Below are 23195 nucleotides of genomic sequence, written 5' to 3' on the forward strand. Positions count from 1 at the left end.
AATGTGTTATCTATCACATTTCCTCTTTGTCCCCAGTCTGGTGTCTGATATACATATGCCTTTTGTAATGACTTCCCATCTGCCTGGCCCATCCCCTGTTGCAGCCTCTCCCCCCTCACAGTCTCCACCTCTACCCACCCTGATAACCCCATCACCTCTGAGCCTTGGCAAACACTGTTATCCAAATTAAAAGACTCCCTATTTCATCCCTGTCACCAGGCCAAACCACTCACTCTTCCTTCCTCAGTCACCACCAGGGGGCCTCTGATGTCTTATTCTGGACTCCCCTCCTCCCCCTGCCCTGACTCATCACTCCTTGTAATTCCCTGTCTCATCCATTTTTGGACCCACTAGACAGGCTGCTCTCTGCAGAAAAGGTGCCTGGCATCCTGATTCTAAGCACAGGGAGCATGCTCAGAAAAAGCAAGAGTCCATCAATTAGGGGCAAATTAGGGAAAAATCTCAGATGAATAAAGGTGTTCTGATTTTGAACTGGAGAATGGGGATTTTAAAAGCACACAGAAGAAGGCAGAAGGCATGCTGTGACTCCCTGAGAAGATAGGAGAGGTGAGTATATAGGGTCAGTAGGATGGAGTGGTATTGGAGCATGAACAGCCACGGTGATGGCCAGGGCAAGTTATGGGCAGGCAAGAGGCAAGCAGTAAAGACAGGAGGCTGTGCAGCATCTTCGTCTTGTTGGAATTACACTGCTCTTCTCTGGGACAGGCCACAAGAAAGGACCAGCTGCACCACTGACTGCTGCTGCAATAACCCCAGAAGTCATTTCTCTAAACAGTGAAGGCACTGCCTTCTTGGATTCTCTTGTTTTTCTATTTTCAGTTTGTGGGTCCTAACATCCCATCTCCCAGTGGTGGCCTGGGGTTTACAAAACTTGCCTCTCCTGGTCCCCAGGCACTCCTGGCCCTGCTCAAAGAAGCCCTTACTTGCCACCTTCTACACGGCCTCTGCCTCAGGTCACAGGGGTCTGACCCCTGAATCACAGGACCAGGAGCCTGCAGCTGTGCCTCTCTCAGGTTCATCCTGGGACCTGGGACCTCTGCCCTCCCAGAACCTTTTGTCAGCCCTATTTGGCTGTGGAACTTCTTGTCTTCCAGTCAGCAGGTCACTGCCCCAGGGAAGGCATCCAGTGTGACCTGGGGCATGGCAGGGATGGGGTCTCCTCCCTGCCCAGGGATGGGTCACGACACCCTTTGCTCTTGCTCCCCTCGCCTGGCCTCTGTCACCCACTGGTAGTGTAGTGGGTAACTGACCCAGGCCTGGATATAAAGTAAACTAGGACGCTATCTTTAAAAATTAGTGCCTGGGAAAGGGAGAGCTCCCCTCCTAGTTCCTGCCAGCTGGTTTTCAGGGAACCTAATTAGCACCATTCACTCCTTCCTTTTGGATTGTAAGGGACTTTCCCTAGGATCTAACTACTTTTCCTTTGAAGTGTAAAAGTCCCTGTGAAGGCTTGGCCCTAGGCTAGAGATTTACCATGGGCCTTGTAAGACGAGCTAGTCTCCCTTATTGTGTTACTTTTGTAAACACACTTCTGCTTGAAAACCACTACCCACAATTTATCATGTGGTTTTTTTTTTTTTTTTTAAACTTTGTGCACAACAATGTATCACTTTAGACTAGAAAATTTAGCACACTAGATAGCCTATAAATGTTGTGAAAAACTGGTAAGTGGTGCTCAGAATTTGGAGTGCTAATCTCCTCTGGGCCCACCTGTGTAAAATAGTTTGGTTTCTCCCACTCTTCCAGTGCCATGCTGTTTGCCGCTTCTTGCTTGATTCCCTTAACAGTAGCCCTAGAACACCAGACCATTCTTGGGGCAGGGGAGGAAGTGGGGGGTGCTGCAGTTGGTCCCACATGTTTCCTACAGGATTCTGAAACCAAAAGCTCTGAGACTGACAACCAAGTTTCCCTGGGGCAGTAGCAGGGAAAAAAACACAATGTGGACTGCAGAAGGGCACAGAAGCTAGAACTTTGGGCTTTCCTGCTTCCAAAAAGCAAAGGCAGAATGACAGGCTGGGATTTTAGAGGAGGAAAATCCTGTTAAATCTGTATTCCGAGCCTCCTACCTTACACAAAGGAGAGATTCAGCGAGATACAATGTGTTTGTTCCCCTTATAGGCTGGTCTTAGGAATGTCACTTAGCTCCACCACAATGGACAGGGGAGGGGAGATTCCTCAGAAACTAAAGGTAATACTACTGTATGATCCAGTTATATAACTCTTCTCTGTGTATGTCCAAAGAAGTCAAAGGCAGCATAGTACAAGAGATACCCACATACCCATGTTTATTCCAGCACTATTCACAAAAGCCAAGTTATGGCATCAGCCTAGGTGCCCGTTAGCAAATGAACTGATAAAGAAAATGTGGTATATATATGGCACAGTAGAGTTTTATTTAGCCATACAAAGGAAGGAATTGTGATTTGCAGGAAAATGGATAGAACTAGACACCATCATGTTAAGCACAAAAAGTCAATCTCAGAAAAACAAGTATCTCATGCTATCTCTCATATGTAGAATCTAGGGGATAATACAAAATGACAAGAAAGTAGAAGAGGGACTAATAGGGAATGGGATGGGGTCAGGGGAAGGGCAAGAGGAGAGAAGAGGTGTAAGAGAATGGATTCAATCAAAGTACTTTATATGCATGTATGAAATTGCCACAGTGAAACCCCTTGTTTTCTATAATTGCTATGTGTTCATTAACATTTTTAAAATGTTTTTTTAAAAAACCTTTTTTTCCAGTCCCTCTCCAACTAATTGGTACTAGTCCAGGACCCACATAGAGAGAGAACACAGGAGTCCCAAATTTTAGCAGCTAGACTCTTCAACTTATGGTGCTCGAGTTGTGGCACTGGTGTATAAACAAGCAGCCCTACTTTGGCAATGTGACAGAAACAGAGACTGAATCAAATTGGCTCAGGACCTGAATTGTGTCCATCAGTGGTTGCAGATGCAGGAAACACTTCTAGCAAGTTGATCTAGTGTTTATGTCCCAAGATCCACACTCTTTCTCCATCCCTCTTTGTAACAGCTCAAAGACATTGGAAATATTTCATGTTGACATGTTATCCCCAGAAAAAGAGCAAACCTATGTCTTTTCCTCTGAAGCAGGAAGCTTTTACTAGAAGCTTGTCCATCAGCACATTACCCATCCTTTTTCGAATTAGTGAAAATTAGTTTTCTCTCCTGAGTGCCTGAACAAGGGTGAGGCAAAGCATATAAAAGGCACACTTTCTTAGGTGCCAAGTCTCCATTTGTATGACCCTGAGAGTGAGGACTTCAGTCAATGGTGCAAAATACTCTTTTAATAACACCTTTTTTCCTTGGCACATGCCTGTAATCCCAGCAACTAGGTGGCAGAGGTAAGAGGATCTAGAGTTCAAAGCCAGCCTCAGCAAATGGCAAGATACGGTATCAATAAAAAATAAAAAAGCTGGGCATGTGACTCAGTGGTTAAGTGTCCCTGGGTTCAATCCCAGTATCCAAAAATAAATGAATAAACAAGCCAATAAACAGATAAATAACGCTTGTGAAAAGATGAATATGCATAACATAATATTGATGAGAAGTAATCTGAGACTTCCTAAATTAAGTTTCCAGCAGGATGGAGGAAAAAAAAGGTAAGTGTTTAACTGATAGTTTCAGGCAAAATCAACATAGGAAAAAAATAACTGCTGCATATTTCTTTCCCATATTTTCAAGATTAGCCATAGAGACAAAATTGCATTCTCCTTACAGACTCAACCAACCAAGAAGCTATAGAAACAAGTCTGTATAGATTGTTTCTATCCCAGGTCTCTGCTCACTTCATGTTTTCCTGTCCCTCTCTAGCCAACGTAGGTTTAATGAAAGTAATTTGCACCTACTGCTCCCTGGAAGTTTACTATTAAACATTCTTATATTTAACAGGCTTTTTTCCTGTTTCTACCTTTCTATGCTGCTGGTGAATTTGAACTTAGGCAATTTGCCCCAGGACCAAACTAGCAACCTGCACAGCTAGATAAACTCATTTTTTTCAGAGATCTCTACATCTCAAATTTTTGGTTGAACAATATTCATCCCTTTAAGTCATAATATTCAGTATATTCACAAAACTGTACAACTGCTACCACTGTCTTACTCCAGAACATTTACATCACTTAAAAAACAAATGGGGTACTCATAATTATTCTCCATTCCCTCCTCCCTCTCCCACAAGTCCTGGCAACCACTAATCCAATTTCTTTCTCTATGTATTTGAATTTCATGTAAGGAATCTTAAAATGAGATCTTTTGTTACTGCCTTCTTTGACTAACCTGATGTTTTTAAGGTTCATCCTTGATGGTTCAAGGTTCAGGCATTTATCTCTTTTTGTGTTGGAAAAATATTCATAATATTGAATGCATACATGTTCATTTTTAAATTTCATGAATTGACGGGCACTTGGGTTTTTCTCCATTATCTATCTGTTAATAATAATGCTTCTATGAACATTCATGTACAATTTTTGTGTCAACAAGTTTTCTTGGATTTACCTTGAATATAGACCTAGGTGTGCAATTTCTTGTTCATATGATAACTCTATATTTAACCTTTGGTGGGACTACCAACTAATTTGCAAGCTACTGCACAATTTTAAATGCCCACTAGCAATATATGAGAGTTTCAGTTTCTCCATGTCTATTGTCTGATTGTTGCTATTCTAGTGGGCATGATGTGGTATTTCACTACAGTTTTGAGTTGTACTTCCCTGATGAGTCATGATGTCGAGCTTCTTCTCATGTGATTATTGGCCTATTATCAATCTTTCTTTACAAAATGCCCATTCAAGTGCTTTTGTGTAGTTTTAAATGGGGTTAGTACTTATTTTACTACTGAGTTTTTTAACACCAAATTTTTAACTATATGAGTTCCGCTTACTTCCTCATCTCTATGGGGAGTTCTAAATTTTCCCAGGGTTGAAATAATTATCCACTATGTAACATGTCAGGTGACTGCACCATGTGAGACACAGACTGATGGACTCATCTTCCCCCAAGTCATGCACTTGGGATGCCTCTTCCTAGCATCTGTGTCTTTATCCCTACCACCTTTCTGTGTTAAGAGAACTGATTTTTCCTGTTTCCCATTTAATCCCCCTTAATTGAACTTGATATAAATAGATAGAGAGATTAACTGCAGATTTTTTCAGATTGCACAGTTCTACAGACTGAAAACACCCTCCTTTTGGGTTTGAACCTCATTTGCTTCTTTTTCAGAGAGTGACATGTTCCAAAGTTGGCCCCTAAGATTAATGATGGCCTGATGTTTGAACCTTTAGATGCCTATTCACCAGCTGTACTGAGTACCATGTCTGAAGCTGAGGTTCAGCAATGCATGAGCAAAAGAAAAAGAAATTGGAAGCCCAACATAAGGAATCAGAGGGAAACACTGTCAGTTTGAGGAGGAGAAAGCATATTGGGAAGGTCGATAATAATGTATTTTAGAACAATATAACTCTTCAAGGACCTAGGAAAAGAACAAGAAAAAAGGGAAGATCTTTTAAACTCTTCACCAGAGTGATCACCAGTTATGTATTAGTTGCCAACATGACAGTGTGGACATAAGTGTTTGTTGAATCCATTTGACCAATTTGCAGCAGTTTTATCCATAATGGTGGACTTAACAGCATGGCAAAAATTATTTTTTTGTTTTCCTTGATGGAGATTAAGATGCCTTAAATTGGGTAGGGTGTTGCATACTTAGAAAGTAACAGTTCTAAGTACTTTCTACATTTTCTTTTCCTTTTAAAAATTTTTATTGAAAAGATATCTTCAATTCAATGCAAGAGAACATTTTACTGTTGTACGATCATGTTCTGGTGATCTCATTGTTTACAGGATATTCCAAAATAAAAGGACTCTGGAAGGTTTTCATGAAGGATAAATTGCCATAAGATGCAAATCATGCTTTTATATGATAATTATATACAGTTCCATTCAATGCAGCCTATACAATAATGTAATTTAGTTAACACAGCTGACCCTAACTTTTGACATTTCCATTGTTTAAAAATACACATGGAAAAAAACTTATATGCTTACAATGTATCTAGAACTTTTTTTATAACAACATCTTTTTTGTTTGTTGTGGAGTCTTTAAATATGTATTATTCTCATTTAGTGCCCTCATTAGCCAGAATCTCATTACTGTTTCATTTTTGTAATAACATTTAATTTAGTTATTTTCCATATATTGGCCCTGCTAAAATAGAATACATCAGCTTTCAAATGGTAAGACCCAACAAGGAAATTTTCCTTTAACTCCCTTTTTACATTTTATGGTAAGTAGCAGGGGGAAAACACATTTATAGATAATTTCTAGGCAAACTGTGAAGCTAAGGACCATTCTGTTTCTACCTATATACAGGCTCTTTATTTTTATTAGAAATGGGCATCATGGTCTCTTAAAAAGAAAAAAAAAGTCATCATTCTGCATTTAGCTGTATCCATATGTTACATTTCTGTATTTTTTCTTGTATTGTAAAAAATTCACAAAATAATGTTGTGAAGTTAAAAAACAAAAACAACACATAAAACAACTATATTAAGTCAGAATGCACTTCCAGATCATATCAGGGCCAGACAAGATTTCCCAATATCCTAAAAAGTGTGACAGTTCATAAGGTAGGATGTAGCCCCGTAAATCAAGGAGACCTTCTGTGGAAAGAATCCCAAACAGAATTTCTTCTGCCCGTGTACTTAATGTGGGTTCTGATCCCACAGATGCCCACTCAGACATCCTTCTGTCTGCCTTTATCTTATCAAAAACGGGTTAAGACAAAGAGACCTGTGCACAGGAAGAGCGCGCCCCCAGCCTTTTAGAACTTGCGCTGCATCTGGACGTTCCCAACGTCCGGAGGCTGCCGAGGTGTGAGAGAGTCAAAAGTAACCTCGTAAATGCCCATTTGTTTTTAAACATCCGACCTATTTTCGGAAGTGACTTTGGAATGAAGTTGTTAGACCACCTCCAGGAGCCACTCTTGTCCACGTTCGTCCCTTGGGTGGAGTGGCGTTCCCGGAGAATACTTAACCCAGAAAAGGAGGAGGAGGTCGCGTGCCAGGCTGGTTATACCTGAAAGACACTTCTCGTATTATAAACATCGTTTTGTGGGGTGCATTTTGTTCCTCATTACTGTACAGATGGTTGACAACACCAAGTTGTTTTTTTTTTTTTTTTTCCGGAAATAATAGACTTTCTAGTTGTTCTAAAGTGCCTGATACATGTTAAAAGTGGAAGTGGTAAAATGGAACACATTTTGTAAATTTCTTTTTGTTAAAATTCTTAAGAAAAGTGTAGGGAGGACAGTAACCAAGCCTCCTGTGGTACAGTTGGGTGCTGGTTCTCAGGAGCACCCTGCCAAAGTGCTTACAATGAGGCAAGAGTTGTTCCTTATATCTGGGTTTTGTTTTACGTTTGCTGTGTCCATAGTGTATATAAAGGTCAACCGAATCTGAATCTACATCTGGTTTTTCTAGATGTTGAAGAGTTTGCCAGTGTATGATAAAAGTAGTAAAGAAATTTTGTATATTTTGTCTTAAAATTCCTAGGACAGATTGTCTTCCTAAAATTTGAACATTATAGGACACTGGGTGGGTGAAGGGTGAGAAAGCTAATAATTTGAAGACATTTTCAAATTAGAACTATTGTTATATGTGTGCAATTTATCCAGACTGTCATGTACATGGTGGACAAATTGAGTCCCTACTTGAAACATCTAGTCTGTCTAGAGGTTTAGAGGCACCCCATGTATTTTAAATGTAGAGGTAGTAAAATATCACTTTGAAAATTTTTTTGCTAAACTTCATATGAAATATATTCTTTGGGAATGGCACTCTTAAACCACCTCTGTGAGCAGTATAGAACTGTCTGTACTTATTCAGTGATGTGGAGGAGTTGGGAGGGAAGCAACTGCAAAAGGTAATAATGAGGCTGGGGTTGTGGATCAGTGTAGAGCACTTGCATAGCCTGTGTGAGGAATTGGGTTTGATTCTCAGCACTATATATAATTAAGTAAAATAAAGGTCCCTTGACAACTAAAAAAAATTTTTTTTAAAAAAAGATAGTATACTAGTATGTTCACACTTGGTCATTTTCAGACGTCAGTTTGCTGTATGTTTTGTGCATTTTGTTTTGCTGTGTAGTTTATATAGTGGACAAATGAGTCCCAAATTGCAACATCCATTCTCTAGATATTAAAGGGGTTGCCAGTAGAAGACAAAGTCCTTAGTAAAATGAGCACATTTTGTACATTGAGTTGAAATTCATAAGAAGCTTGTCCTCTGTAAATGACTTTTTGACCTAACGTTTAGCCATCTGTAAGTGTTGCATATGCCTGCATTGTCCACTGCACTGAAAGTAGAGAGAAGGAAAGGAGGGAAAGGTTCAAGGACAAAATGCTCATATGAGAAGATACCTCAGATTATAACCATTGCTACCATGTGCAATTTTATTTACTAGTGCTGTGTGCATCAAGCACAGGTTCATAAGAGGAATATCTAATCCTTTTATATATTTAGATATGTTTGATACATTTAAAAGTAGAAGTAGTAGAATAAAACTTTTTGTAAATAGCTTTGAAAAACTAATGGGAAAAACTGTTAGGATTTGTTAAACCACATCCAAATAGTTTACTGCCTATGCATTCATTGGGCTGAGGGAGGTGGGAGGGAAGAAGCTGCACAAGGTGTTCTGTTAGAATGTGCTAGAAAATTTCAGCTTACCCATTGCCCTGTAAGGTGCATTTCATTTAACTTTACTGTACTGTATATATTTTGTATATCCTGGGCAAAGCAGTCCCAATTCTATAATGTTCAGTCTCTGGATGTGAAAGAGGTAGCCAATGTATGACAAAAGTGGGGTTAGTAAACTAACACATTTTGTACACTTTGTGTTAAAATTCATAGAAAGGCATTCTTGTGAAAGCACTTTTGGAAGTGAAAGTGTAACATCACCTCTGAGTGATAATGTGCCTATTATTACATGTGACATAGGAGAAAGAAGTGGAAGAAAGGAAGGATTCTGGGCCAGAGTGATCCTACTTAGAAGACACTTATTCAGATATAGCCATTGTTACATGTGTGCAGTTTTTTCAATACTATGATGTACATAGTGGACAAACTTAAGTCCTTATTTGAAACATCTAGTCTTTGTAGATGTTTAGAAGTGCACAAAGTATGTTAAAAGTAGAGGTAGTAGATACAACACTTTGTAGATACCTATTTGTTAAAATTCACAATGAAATAACTATGTTTTGGAAATGGAATGATCAAAACACTTCTCTGAGCAGTGCATATTGTATTTGTGCTGGTTCAGGGAGAAGAAGGAAAAGAAAATGCAAATGCTATATACCAATGTATTTCTATGAAGCTAGATTGACCAGTGTCCCTTATATCTGTGAGTTTTGTTTTACTGTGCTGTGTAAATAGTGTATATAAAGGACAAATTTAATCTATCTAGATGTTAAAGAGGTTGCCAGATATGAAAAGTAGAGTTAGTAAACTAACACCAAGTACACGATGTGTTAAAATTCATAGGAAATACTGTTCTTGAAACCACTTAGGAAGTGAAATTGTCAGTCATCTCTAAGCTTACACATGTATGTATCTGAATGTTGGATTGATTAGTGATGAGAAGGGGAAGGGTTCTAGGCCAGAATGTTCCTGTTTGTAAGACACTTTCAAATTCTTGCCTTTAAAAAGAAGGGTTTTTAGCTGGGTGTAGTGGTGCAGGCCTGTAATGCTAGAGGATTGGGAGGCTGAGGCAGAAGGATTGCAAGTTCAAAGCCAACCTCTGCAAAAAGTGAGATACTAAGCAATTCAGCAAAACCTGCCTCTAAATGAAATAAAAAATAGGACTGTGGATGTGGTTCAGTGATTGAGTACCCCTGAGTTCAATCTCCAGTACCCGTCCCACAGAAGAAGAGGGATTTTTTGCTTCAAGGTCTAGCCTTTGTTAAGTAAGTGTTGGAGTTTATTCAGTGCTACTGAATGTATACTTGGAAACTTAAGTCCTTTTGGGAAACGTGGTGTTTCTAGGTGTTTAAAAGTGTACATCACATGGTAAAAGTAGGGGACTAAAATAATGCCCTTTAAGTATTTTTGGTTACTACATAGGAATGGTTGCCATTTAGGAGAATAGAATTTGTTGAACTTGATGTCTTGGAGAGTATGTTGAAGGTTCACAGGGTGGTGGGTTGGGGGAGGAGAAAGCATATGGAGAGAAGCAACCTGTGCCCCTTAGATTAGATCAGATTATCTAGACAGTGTTCTGTGTGCATTTTAGTTCATATTTCTGAGTTTTGAAAGAATAAGTCCTAAAGCCCAAACTTTATTAGAAGTAGCAAAATAATCCCTATGTAAGTATTCTTTTGTTAGTTTCAGGAACAACTGTCTTCTGGGAATGATCTTTGTTAATCCACTCTTGGAGCTAGGGGTCGCACTGATCTAGTCAACGGAACGGTGCTGAGGGAGAAGAGGAAGAGGAAGTGCACTTTGCTACTATCTCCACCTCTGGAAGACCATTTAAGATTATAACTTCTATATCACAAGGGATGCGGAAAGACTTGCAATGAAAAATCCTTTTTAGAAGATGCTTTGGGAAAGGAATATCAGGGCCTTTTCATCAAATGTTAGCTGAACAAATGGTAAATTCTTTCAGCAGTCTTGAGTTGTCTCAGGTGGGTGCTTTGAGGAAAAGGGCTGGGTTCATCCTATAGATGTGGCCTTGAACTGTTGGAAATCACGTGAGTGTTTGTTGAAGTCTTTTAATGTGGAAGAGAGAAATTAACAAAATTGTGTGCAGTTTTTATAGGCCACAGTTGAGGCCTAGCTGAGAAGGATACTCTGCAGAGCCTGGCTAGAACTTGGTCCAGGAGAGAATCTATGATTCATTGCTCCTCAACCCCCAGTCAACCCTGCACATATTTTTTCCAATTCCCTCAGCTCCAGACATTGTACATCTAAGAAAACCCTCAGTCTGGGTTCTGAGCATCTCTCCTCTCCCTCAGTCTTCTTCTGTCCCAGGGGAAGAGTGAAGCCAGACACCATCTGAGTCCCAGGGTGGGTTGAAATCCCTTGACTCCTTGGGGTGAGATGAAGAAATCCCATGCCTGAGAAAGAAGAGTTGGGACTAATCATGAGGCAGCATACTTGGCTTCTATGTAGGTCCCAACACTGGTGACTGGCCCTGTTCTTCAGCAGTGCTCACTGCCTGTGTCCCTGTCTCATCTCTCCCCACAAGATCTACATCAGGCTCTCATGATTTTGAGAAGTCATCAGGTAAAAGCACGTTCATTCCGTTAATTAATCCCAGAACATTACAAACTGCTGGAGCTACAAAGTGCTAAGGGGATTGTCGACTGTGCTCCCCTTGTCTAACAGAGGAGAGGGATGGCGAATGAGTGCCATGGAGAGTTCCTGGGAGAAACAAACCCAAGGTCCCTATGTCCTCCTTGCCAGATCACAGCTTTTTCTTCCAACCCCTGTGAAATAATGTTGTCATAAGCAATCAAAGTGTTCCACATACTCAGTGAGGGAGGAAGAGTATAATTATGATGAGAGGTACTGATAAAATCAGAGGCCAGAGTAGGAGACAGCTCAGTGGTAGACACATACTTAGCATATGTGAGGCCCTGGGTTTCAGCTCCCCCACCCTGGAGGAGGAGGAAGAGAAGGTTCTTAGTTGAGAGCCTTGTAAGGAATGGAATTTTCATTTTCTCCAAGAGGAGTCAGGGTGGATGCGTCCTTCCACGTGATCTATGATCCCATTTTATGGAAGTTACATTGCTATTTCATCTTGAAATAATATGGACTGTTTGATGCTGACTAGATGGAAATCAATACAACTATACTAAGATGTATATTCAATTGACCCAAATCTTTTCTCTCTTCATACCACTTTGCTCTTTTCAGATGATTACAGAACCTTCTTAGATACCACCTGGCCTGTCCATAGAGTTGATGGGTCATTTATTTAAGATCTCCTGCACTCTTTTTTTTTTTATTATCTGCCATAATTAAATTAGTAGTGCTCAACATCAACACAGTCTGAAAGTTGAGTGCTCAGCTATAAAGTGGTCAGGTAGATAATCCAAAACATACTAATATGAAAATGTTTACCATGTCCCCTAAATGAAAGCATGCTATTAGAGAGAAATGATGTGAACTTAACACTATCCTAGGAATATGCAAACCAGTGGGAACCTCACTTTGTAGACATCCTATTAGTTACTTTATTGGATTTTGTGTCTGAAGGAAATTGTGAGAGAAAGAATGTTTCTCACATGACCCCATCTGGTGCCTGTCATTACTGCCTTTCTATTTTCTCCATTAATTCTAAGGGAATGCCTGAAAGTACTAAACAAGAAGTAGCTGGATTGCAAAAAGGGGATGTTTGTTTTCTAAATATATCCATTACTTTTGGGGGTGCCTTGATTGGGTGTGTTCTAGATAGAAAATTTAAATAGGAAATGTAATCATCACATTCTCTTGGAATACAGCATATCTACAGGATGACTATGCAACTTGGTTTGTCTGAGGTCTCAGTTGCACTTGTTACCCTGGTGTCCTTCCCGTTTGAGCACTGAACACTTTTTTCCATTTTTAATGAAGTATTTTTATTAATAAGTACAGGAGAATGTGTGTCAGATCTTTCCAGTGGTCCCATTATCCAAGAGAGACATTCCAGGATCTCTAGTGGATACTTGAAACCACAGATAATCCTGAACCCTATAGATACCATGTGTTTTCCTTAGGTCAAGAATTTTCACCTCCTCACTTAAATGAAGAACTGTACAGCTTCTCTTTGGTGCATTTGAATTGTCAGCATCACTATTCTTGTACTTTGAGGACATTATTAAGTAAACTAAGGGTTAGTTGAACCCAAATTGCAGTGCTGGAATGTCAGTATGGTTACTAAGTGATTAATAGGCAGGTAGAATATACAGTGTGGATACACTGGACAAGGGGATGATTCTGTAGGACAGAGCAGGATGGGGTGGCATTTTATCATGAAACATAGAATGCTGCTCAAGTTTGAACTTAAAAATTGTTTAATTCTGGAATTTTCCATCTGCTAACTTTGAAACCTGGTTGACTGCAAGTTACTGAAACCACAGAAAAACGAACTTTAGATGAGGAGTACTATTATACTTGTACTTCAGGTTTCTGCCAGTCTTTCCTAAGAGCATATGAGTTACCTGTGCTGACTCTCACACAGGATCCACTCAAAACAAGATGGCAGACTAGAGGGTGGCTGCGTTTCGTGTTGCTCCAGGACTCAGGACTCAAGAAGAGGAGATATAGAGAGCCTTGGGACCAACTCAAAGCAGCCGGGCGAGAGTCTCCCACTGGGCAGCCGTCCCGGACGGGGCAGGAGTCCTGGACGGGGCGGTAGCCCCAAAAGCAGGGATCTTTGCAAAGTAGAACGGCCGGCGAGGCGCCCCTCCCCCCGCCGGAACAGTGATCGCAGACAGCTGGGAGCATTGAAGAGGGGGCTGCCCAGAGGAGAAGGAGAAATACGGGCTCGGCACGTCGCTTGGAATTGGATCAGCTGCACCAGGGCTCCGGGCGGCTATCCGGAGGAGCAGTGTGGACTCAGGACTCAAGAAAAGGAGATATTGAGAGACTTGGGACCAACTCAAAGCAGCCGGGTGAGTGTTTCCCACTGGGCAGGCGGACGGGGCGGTAGCCCCCGGACAGGGCGGTAGCCCCGAAAGCAGGGATCTTTGCAAAGTAGAACTGCCGGCGAGGTGCCCCTCCCCCCGCCGGAGCAGTGATCGCAGACAGCTGGGAGCATTGGAGAGGTGGCTGTTCACCACAGCGCTTGGACTCGGCGCAACCCACCCGCGCTCTGGGAGGCTGCCCAAAGGAGAAGGTGCTTGGTGAGCTGTTTGGACTGAACGTGACCACCCCTGAACACAGGGGGCTGCCCAGAGGAGAAGGAGAAATACGGGCTCAGCACGTCGCTTGGAATTGGAGCAGCTGCGCCAGGGCTCTGGGCGGCTATCTGGTGGAACAGCGTGGTGAGTGGTTTGGTCCCAGAGCATCCGCTCCTGAACATAGGGGGGTTGTCTGGAGAAGGAGGAGGAGCGCGGCGGGGTGCTTGGGCTCGAAGTGACTGCACCAGGGCTACGGGAGGCAGTCGGGACAAGAAGGTGCACAGTGAGTTCTTGGGACTCGTGACGCACCAGATCTCTGGGTGACTGCCTGGTGGAGAAAGTGGTGCGTGGTGGGTCACTTGGTCTTAGAGCGACCGCACGGAACAACAGGTGGCTGCCGGAGGAAAAGGCGTGTGGCAGGTCACTGGGACTCGGAGCGATTGTAAGGGGCTCCAGGTGGCTGCTCAGAGGAGGGGCCGCATAGCCAGGCGAAAAGTGCAGAGCAGGGTCCTAGACGGCTTCTTGGTGGAAGGGCCCCACAGACAAACTGAGGGGTGGAGGGAAGGCTCCAGGACTGCAGGCAGCTTCTCTGAGGAGAGGCAGCCGAAGGAGATTTGTTTGCGAAGGGTGAGGCGTCAAGGCCCAGGAGGTAGGTCCGGGTCCCTGGGAACATTGCAGAAGAAGGCTGCCCAGCCCAGGCGGTAGTTGTGAATTGAACGGAACCTCTGGGAGGAAAACCGACCAGCGAGACCTCCCCACCGGGTGACTCCTCCCTGTTGGGTGAGGTTCTCCCAAAAGGACCGTAAAATCAGAGACACAGGCCCAAACTGGTCTTGCATCAGCCCACAACCTACTTCCCTTCTGGATGACCATTCATCAGCAAGTGAAGGTACCTCTGCCCACTAGCAGGGAATATACCCCACCAGAAGGCCACCACCCCTAGGGAGTCAGCTCCCTTGTGGAGCACTGCATTATCAACTTCCTCCAAGATTTCAGGCTACTGAAGACTAAGAGGGGATATAATAGAAATCTTCAGGGATATTATAAGACAATAGAGGAAATCTGCAATATCACAGCGGTCAACTGATACCTGAACAATATGAGAAAACAAGGAAAGAAAATGCTGCAAACAAATCTAGATGTTACATCAATGAAACCCAACGACAGCATGGCAGAAGAAATGACAGAAAGGGAGTTCAGAATGTACATAATTAAAATGCTCAGGGAAGCAAATGACGATATGCAAGAGCAAATGCAGGCACTGAATGATCGCACCAATCGACAGTTAAAAGAGCAAATACAGGAAGCAAAAGATCACTTCAATAGTTAGAGATATTGAAAAAAAACCAAACAGAAATCCTTGAAATGAGGAAACAATAAACCAAATTAAGAACTCCATAGAAAGCATAACCAATAGAATAGAACACCTGGAAGACAGAACATCAGACATTTGAAGATAAAATATTTAACCTTGAAAACAAAGTTGAACAAACAGAGAAGATGGTAAGAAATCATGAACAGAATCTCCAAGAACTATGGGATATCATGAAGAGGCCAAATTTGAGAATTATTGGAATTGAGGAAGGCTTAGAGAAACAGACCAAAGGAATGAACAATCTATTCAATGAAATACTATCAGAAAATTTCCCAAATCTGAAGAATGAAGTGGAAGATCAAGTACAAGAGGCTTATAGGACTCCAAATATACAAAATTACAACAGACCCACACCAAGGCACATTATAATGAAAATGCCCAACATACAAAATAAAGACAGAATTTTAAAGGCCGCAAGAGAGAGGAATCAAATTACATTCAGGGGGAAACCAATACGGATATCAGCAGATTTTTCAATCCAGACCCTAAAAGCTAGAAGGGCCTGGAACAACATTTTTCAAGCCCTGAAAGAAAATGGATGCCAACCAAGAATCTTATACCCAGCAAAACTTACCTTCAAATTTGATGATGAAATAAAATCCTTCCATGATAAACAAAAGCTAAAAGAATTTACAAAAAGAAAGCCAGCATTACAGAACATTCTCAGCAAAATATTCCATGAGGAAGAGATGAAAAAACAAAGAAACAAATCAGCAATGGGAGGAACCATCCTAAAGGAATTGTCAAATAAAGGAAGAACCAAGTCGTCTCAAAATAAATAAATAAATAAATAAATAAATAAATAAATAAATAAATAAAACGAACCAAATGACCGGGAATACTAATCATATCTCAATAATAACCCTGAATATTAATGGCCTGAACTCATCAATCAAAAGACATAGACTGGCAGATTGGATCAAAAAGAAAGATCCAACAATATGTTGCCTGCAGGAGACTCACCTCGTAGAAAGAGATACACATAGACTAAAGGTGAAAGGATGGGGGAAAACATATCATGCACATGGACTCAGCAAAAAAGCTGGGGTATCCATCCTCATTTCAGATAAGGTGGACTTCAAGTCAAAACTAGTCAAAAGGGATAAAGAAGGACATTACATACTGCTTAAGGGAACCATAAATCAGCAAGACATAACAATCATAAACATCTATGCCCCAAACAGTGGCTCATCCATGTATGTCAAACAAATCCTTCTCAATTTCAGAAGCCAAATAGACCATAACACAAAAATACTAGGTGATTTTAACACGCCTCTCTCACCACTGGACAGATCTTCCAAACAAAAATTGAACAAAGAAACCATAGATCTCAATAACACAATCAATAATTTAGACTTAACGGACATTTATAGAATATACCATCCAACCAAGAGCGAATACACTTTCTTCTCAGCAGCACATGGATCCTTCTCTAAAATAGACCATATATTATGCCACAAAGCTAATGTAAGCAAATACAAGAAGATAGAGACACTACCTTGTATTCTATCAGATCATAATGGTTTGAAGTTAGAAATAAATGAAAGAGTAAAAAACAGAAGCTACTCCAACACCTGGAGATTAAACAATATGCTATTACATGATGAATGGATAACAGAAGATATTAGGAAGGAAATTAAAAAATTCCTAGAGGTAAATGAGAACAAAGAAACATCATATCAAAATCTTTGGGACACTATGAAAGCAGTACTTAGAGGAAAATTTATTTCATGGAGCGCATTCAATAAAAGAAGTAAAAATCAACAAATAAACAACCTAACACTTCAGCTCAAAGCCCTAGAAAAAGAAGAACAGACCAACACCAAAAGTAGTAGAAGACAGGAAATAGTTAAACTCAGAGCTGAAATCAACGAAATTGAAACAAAAGAAACTATACAAAAAATTGACAAAATAAATAGTTGGTTCTTTGAAAAAATAAACAAAATTGATAAACCCTTAGCCACTCTAACAAAGAGAAGACGAGAGAAAACCCAAATCACAAAAATTCGGAATGAACAAGGAAATATCACAACAGACACGATTGAAATACAAAACATAATTAGAAGCTATTTTGAAAATTTATATTCTAACCAAATAGAAAATTTCGAAGACATCAACAGGTTTCTAGAGACATATGAATTGCCTAAATTGAACGAGGAGGACATACAAAATTTAAATAGATCAATTTCAAGTAATGAAGTAGAAGAGGTCATCAAAAGCCTACCAACAAAGAAAAATCCAGGACCAGATGGGTTCTCAGCCGAGTTCTACAAAATCTTTAAAGAAGAGCTCATTCCAATACTTCTCAAAGTATTCCATGAAATAGAAAAGGAGGGTACCCTCCCAAACTCATTCTATGAAACCAATATTACCCTGATACCCAAGCCAGACAGAGACAAATCGAGGAAAGAAAATTTCAGACCGATATCATTAATGAACATTGACGCAAAAATTCTCAATAAAATTTTAGCAAATCGCATACAAAAATATATTAAAAAGATAGTGCACCACGATCAAGTGGGTTTTATCCCAGGGATGCAAGGTTGGTTCAACATCCGGAAATCAATAAATGTAATTCACCATATCAATAGACTTAAAGTCAAGAACCACATGATTATTTCAATAGATGCAGAAAAAGCATTTGATAAAATACAACACCCCTTCATGCTCAAAACACTAGAAAAAATAGGGATAGTGGGAACATTCCTTAACATTGTAAAGGCCATCTATGCTAAGCCCATGGCTAATATCATTCTAAACGGTGAAAAACTGAAAGCATTCCCCCTAAAAACTGGAACAAGACAGGGATGCCCTCTTTCACCACTCCTATTCAATATCGTTCTTGAGACTCTAGCCAGAGCAATTAGACAGACCAAGGAAATTAAAGGAATACGAATAGGAAAAGAAGAACTCAAACTATCCCTATTTGCGGATGATATGATTATATACTTAGAGGAACCAGGAAATTCCACCAGAAAACTGTTAGAACTCATAAGTGAATTCAGTAAAGTGGCAGGTTACAAGATCAATGCTCATAAATCCAATGCATTTTTATACATAAGTGAGGAATCCTCAGAAAGAGAAATTATGAAAACTACCCCATTCACCATAGCATTGAAAAAAATAAAATACTTGGGAATCAATCTCACAAAAGAGGTAAAAGACCTTTACAATGAGAACTACAGATCACTAAAGAAAGATATTAAAGAAAACCTTAGAAGATGGAAAGATCTCCCATGTTCTTGGATAGGCCGAATTAATATTGTCAAAATGGCCATACTACCAAAAGTGCTATACAGATTCAATGCAATCCCAATTAAAATCCCAATGACGTACCTTATAGAAATAGAGCAAGCAATCATGAAATTCATCTGGAAGAATAAGAAACCCAGAATAGCTAAAGCAATCCTTCGCAGGAAAAATGAAGCAGGGGGTATCGCAATACCCGAACTTCAACTTTATTACAAAGCAATAGTAACAAAGACGGCATGGTACTGGTACCAAAATAGACAGGTAGATCAATGGTACAGAATAGAGGACACAGACACAAATCCAAATAAATTCAGTTTTCTCATACTAGACAAAGGCGCCAAAAATATGCAATGGAGAAAAGATAGCCTCTTCAACAAATGGTGCTGGGAGAATTGGAAATCCATATGCAACAGAATGAAACTAAACCCATATCTCTCACCCTGCACAAAACTCAACTCAAAATGGATTAAGGACCTTGGAATCAGACCAGAGACTCTGCAGATTATAGAAGAAAAAGTAGGTCCCGATCTTCAACATGTCGGCCTAGGACCAGACTTCCTCAACAGGACTCCCATAGCACAAGAAATAAAAGCTAGAATCAACCACTGGGATAGATTCAAACTAAAAAGCTTTCTCTCAGCAAAGGAAACTATCAGTAATGTGAAGAAAGAGCCTACAGAGTGGGAGAATATCTTTGCCAATCATACTTCAGATAGAGCACTAATCTCCAGAATCTATAAAGAACTCAAAAAACTCTACACCAAGAATACAAATAATCCAATCGACAAATGGGCTAAGGAAATGAACAGACACTTCACAGAAGAAGATGTACAAGCAATCAATAAACATATGAAAAAATGTTCAACATCTCTAGTAATAAGAGAAATGCAAATCAAAACCACCCTAAGATTCCATCTCACCCCAATTAGAATGGCGATTATCAAAAATACAAGCAACAGGTGTTGGCGAGGATGTGGGGAGAAAGGTACACTCATACATTGCTGGTGGGGCTGCAAATTAGTGCAGCCACTCTGGAAAGCAGTATGGAGATTCCTTAGAAAACTTGGAATGGACCCTCCATTTGACCCAGCTATCCCACTCCTTGGCCTATACCCAAAGGATCTAAAATCAGCATACTATAGAGATACAGCCACATCAATGTTCATAGCTGCTCAATTCACAATGGCCAGACTATGGAACCAACCTAGATGCCCTTCAATTGACGAGTGGATAAAGAAACTGTGGTATATATACACAATGGAATATTACTCAGCCATAAAGAATGACAAAATTATGGCATTTGCAGGCAAATGGATGAAATTGGAGAATATCATGCTAAGTGAGATAAGCCAATCTCAAAAAGACAAGGGACGAATGATATCGCTAATAAGTGGAGGATGACACATAATGGGGGGGAGGGAAGGGTTAGTGTTAGGGTTAGAGTTAGGGTTAGGGAGGGGGGCAAGTATGGAGGAAGAAAGTACTGTATAGAGGGTAAAGAGGGGTGGGAGGGGTGGGGGGAAGGGGAAAAAATAACAGAATGAATCAAACAACATTACTGTATGTGGATTTATGATTACACAAATGGTATGCCTTTGCGCCATGTACAAACAGAGAGGCAACATGTATCCCATTTGTTTACAATAAAATAAAAAAAAATTAAAAAAAAAAAAACTAACAATAAATCAGTTATTTGACCAGAAGAGATTTAATAAAATTGTTGTTTAGGGAAAGGAGAGAAGTAGTATGTGTAAAGAGGACAGCTGTAACTTCTAGGACAAGGAGAAGTGAAGGATGAAAAGTCTGGGGTCTCCGGAGACCTACATGCACCCACATGCACAGAGTTCAGGCTGAATTCAAACCCTTTTGAGGAGGACATGGCTGCCATGGGAACAAGAAATTCACCACTGGCAAAGGCACTGACCTGAGGGCAGCTGGCCCACAGAAGCTCTCTGCCTTAGCAGCAGGGTATGGGCAGGACAAATGGAGCTGGTCTGTACAAACAATTTGCCAAGTAGGGATAGAGTCACTTGAGGTTGCAGCCATCGTGACTACAGAAATGGCCATTGCACAGGGACAGCTTGTGGCTAAGATGGTCAGTGCAGACTGCTGGGCCCCTGCACTGAATAATCAGGGCAGGGCCAGAACCTGGAAGGGAAGTGCTTTTCCACTGTCTTGGCAGTGTCTCAGCAGTGCCCTCTGTTGACAAAACCCTGCATTGTCATAGCTGGTAAAGTGCTCATAATCCAACTCCAGTTTTACAGACATGCCAAGGGAAGGTGGCATGAGACAATAAATTGATAACCAAAACAACAGTGCATAGGGGCTCACTTTAACCTTGGTTAGATAAAAAAGGAAACCAGAGAATCTGTTTCTAACTCACTGACACTTTGCTGAATTCTCCCGCTACAAAGACAGCATATAAAGAACAAACTCTCTGATACAAAAACATATGCTTAGTCATGAGTGGCTAGGTACAAGTAAGTCTTCCAGACTCTAGTACTGGGAAGAGAATCATTTGATGATGCTTTCCTGGTCAACCACTTGCCTATGCTGTGAACTTGTTACAGAAATTTCAGACTAATACGGAACATTGTGGCAATGGAAAGAGACAAACAGCAACTGGAGATGTAAAAAGCAATGTTTATTCTCCACTGGTGTGGGCTTAGTAGAGTCTTTTCCAAAGGCTGAATACTGCCCTTTGTTCTCAGTATCTTTTATACTTTCATTTCTGTAACTTATCTCTGAGTCTACAATGGAAACTCAAAGAGCCCTGATCACCTGCAGACCTGGAAGAAGTGTCCTTTGGAATCTATAGTGCTAGCAACTGCTGGCAGCTGTCTGTGAAATCACTGCTGCCTTAGAAGCCCCCATTTCCTTGTTAGAATTGGAAAAGTGTCCTTTTATTGAATGTTATAATTTACAATTGGGAAATCTGTTTTCTTTCAGAGCTGTAAATGCCACAGTGATCATCTTTTTGAAAGATGAAAAGTGAAGCAAATAACAGCGGCAGAAAATAAGCTGGTACTTACTATCAGAATGTGGGTATTTCAAAATATTTAACTGTGAATACTTAGCATGGAGAAGTACTGTCTCTATTCCCCGGACTCCTTGTGTGTCTGTCTGTCCTTAGAATGTTAAAGTTTTACTGCTGAGCTCTATGAATGTATGTTTCTATTGTCCCAAAGCTAGCGCTTTTCACTTTCTTCCTTTGCCAGATGTCACTGCTCAAATGATTTTCAAAGTGAACATTTTAGCCTTCAAAAAAATGAACATGAAATGATATGTATGGAAAATTATGCCCATTTCATTTCATTCATTATTTCGTATGATATATCACTGGGGTATATCATCAATCTGAACATTTTTATGAGTTACGTTTTATCAATTCACCTCTTCTGTATCACTGCACGTTGTGCTCACTGTGTTATGACAATGATTTTTTAATTCTTTTCCAAACAAAAAATGGTCTTTCAATGACAATGTGCTTAGGATTAAAAATGCACAGACTCTCTCTCAGGCTCTTTTTGGTGATCCAAACCAACAGCACTTTTGCTTCCAGCTGTCTTCAGTCTTCATTGTTATTAGAACAGTATTTGTATCCTTGGTGACAGAGGATTTTTAATTGAAACCCAAACCTCACAGCACTAATAAAATATTTGTGAGGTATGGCAGTTGGAAGGTTATTGAAGGGAAGTTTAGAGCCAGATAGATGATGGTTCATTCAGGAAAGTTAATAAACCCTGGCCTCAACTAAGAGATAGGAAACTAAAAGGAGACATACTGGTGAAAAGAGTAATTTTAAAATGAGACACTCTGACACACTATGCCAGTTATTGTTCTAAGGGATTAACTTGGAATAACTTTTAATCCCCCAAATCTTGGAGAGAGGTGCTGTTATAATGCCCATTCTGCACATTGAAGAAATGAAGGATAGAGAAAGAACATAACTTTACTTGTCTCTGGTCACACTAACCACAAACAGTGGTGACAGATTTTGAAGCCCAGTTCTTTTGCATCAGAATCAGGGCTGAAATGCAGCCCTTTGCTCTTGAGTTCCTGAGAACTTGCTGGATTTGTTGGTGACAGAACTGACTCTCATCCCATTTTCTATACTTTGCCCTGCTTGGATCTGTCTTTTCCCAAGGTATCCATCCAGGTGCCCCACTGGTTGAGCTCTTGAAGGCTCCCTTTCTGCATGTGTTCACCATCCCCACCAGCTGGATTGTGACACACTGAGGGGTCTTATAGATCTTCCATGTGCCTGCAGAGGAGAACTTGGGCTGGGCATCTGGGGTGCTCAGGAGGGCCCAGCTGCCAGTGTGTGACCAGGTCTGTAACAAGCACACTTCAGACTTCCCTTAGGCCTCTCTTTCTAACACCCAGCTTTCCCATCAAGATAATGCAAAGCCCTGAACCCCCTGATCTTGGAACCTCGAACCGTCTTCCAACATCCCTTGGTCATTGCTGTCCTCATTAAGGAGGTAATGAGTAGCACACACAGTTTTCTCTTCAGGCCAACCTAATTCAAAGCCCTCTAATCTGACACCTTTCCATCTTATCCCCTCTTTCTGTTCAAATCCCATTCAGTTAGAGCACATCCTATTTCTTGGTTTTCTGTCTTTCTCTTATCTGACACAATTGCA

Source organism: Sciurus vulgaris, assembly GCF_902686455.1.
Source record: "Sciurus vulgaris genome assembly, chromosome: 7".
NCBI lineage: Eukaryota > Metazoa > Chordata > Mammalia > Rodentia > Sciuridae > Sciurus > Sciurus vulgaris.